Raw genomic sequence first — 1839 nt, 5'->3', positions numbered from 1 at the left:
CTGTAGCAGGGCTGCTATAGTGCAACAGTTAGCAGACCTGATTTCAGATTTCTACAAAAGTTGTATGGGCCGAATAGCTTGCAATACCAAACATTGCAGACCCAATTTTCAGGTCTTAGCAAGTGTTTGATATGCATCAGCTATACAGGTTTGGGCTTCAATTGTAGAGTTTTTAACCCAAGCCTAACTCAGGACTGGTTTTAGTTTATTTCAGATCCTTTTAAATTTTTTTTTTTTTTTTTTTTTTTTTTTTTTTTTTTTTTTTTTTTTTTTAGATCAGATCTGATTTCAGCCCTAAAGCATCACAGAATTGATTCCAACCTTAATGGATGTATATTGTAGTGTATACCAATGAGTGTGTATGAGATAACCAGCTCAGATCTGAATTATTATTTATTAATTTCTCTAGACTAACAATACCAAAGACTTGTAGATCTGAACTCAGATCTAAATTGGGTCTGAATTCAGATGTTGCAATCGATGGATGTAGATAAAGGAACCTTGAATAAGATGATTGGTTTAAATCTGCTTTTAGTATAATCGGCTTCATTTATTCATGATAGGATGTAGGTTTTGTATTCCAATACTTCACTTTACATTTTCAGTGTGATAGGATTAGTTATTTATTTTCTTTTGTGAATATTGGCATTTTTATTGCTTTGACTTTAACAGTTTATGACAAGCAGACCTGAACTGGAAGAGATCCTTTACGACCCAGAGATTGAACGGACTCTCCGTGTCCGTTTGAGAGTTGCTAAGCAAGTCAGACAAGAAGCACAAGAAATGGCTGAACAAAGAACTATGATGGATTATGCCAAGCCTACCCTCACCGGGACTGTCTCCAGCATTATCAGGCCAACTATTGCTGCCAATAACTTCGAAATTAAACCGGCCATAATCCAAATGATACAAAATACGGTTCAGTTTTGTGGTATGGCCCATGAGGATCCGAATGCCCATATTGCTAACTTCTTGGAAATCTGTGACACCTTCAAACACAATGGGGTAAGTGATGATGCCATCCGGCTGAGGTTATTCCCATTTTCTTTGAAGGATAAAGCCAAAGCTTGGTTGAACTCATTACCGGCAGGATCTATAGCCACATGGGACGAAATGGCCAGCCGTTTTCTCTCTAAATATTTTCCCCCTTCTAAAACTGCTAAAATGAGGAATGACATCACTACTTTTTTCCAGCAAGAGGGGGAATCTTTATATGAGTCATGGGAACGATACAAGGAGCTGTTAAGGAGAGTTCCTCACCATGGCCTCCCCATTTGGCTGCAAGTGCAGACTTTCTATAATGGTCTTACTGACTCAAATAAGACCATATTAGATGCTGCAGCCGGAGGATCCATAAATAATAAAACTCCTGAGGTTGCCCATGCACTTATTGAGGAAATGGCAGCCAACAATTATCAATGGCATTCGGAAAGGACTCAAACTAGGAAGCAGCAAGGCTTGCATAATGTTGACACTTATACAGCACTAGCTGCACAAATAGGAGCACTCAGTAAAAAAATAGATGAAATGCAGATAGCTGCCATGCATGTGCAGCCTCTTAATTGTGAATTGTGTGGGGGAGGCCACATCAGTACAGACTGCCAAGTTGGCAATCAGTTCAGACCATCTACTGAACAAGTTGACTATGTCAGCAATTCGTCAAGACAGCAGGGTTACCAGAGTCACCATACTTTTCATCCAGGATGGAGGGGACATTCAAACCAGTCCTGGCCAAATCAGCATATTTCCAAGCCGTTCCACCAGACTTATCATCAGCCTGAACCGAAATCCAATTTGGAGGAACTGATGACAAAATTTATAGCAGGTGCAGAAACTAGG

At 39.6% G+C, this 1839-nt stretch overlaps 1 non-coding gene across 1 annotated transcript; it reads right to left on the bottom strand.

The window, feature by feature from the left end:
- Positions 1-1161: 1161 nt before the first annotated feature.
- Positions 1162-1268, bottom strand: LOC148861035 (small nucleolar RNA R71). The gene has a single exon (XR_016095217.1). It is a non-coding gene; the product is annotated as a small nucleolar RNA R71 (small nucleolar RNA).
- Between the last annotated feature and the right edge of the window lie 571 nt (positions 1269-1839).

The sequence above is a fragment of the Nelumbo lutea genome, chromosome 4, assembly GCF_056320005.1.
Source record: "Nelumbo lutea isolate HS-2025 chromosome 4, American lotus-T2T, whole genome shotgun sequence".
Classification (NCBI taxonomy): domain Eukaryota; kingdom Viridiplantae; phylum Streptophyta; class Magnoliopsida; order Proteales; family Nelumbonaceae; genus Nelumbo; species Nelumbo lutea.
The sequence above is the reverse complement of the archived record's forward strand: the minus strand, read 5'-3'. Positions and strand labels throughout refer to the sequence as shown.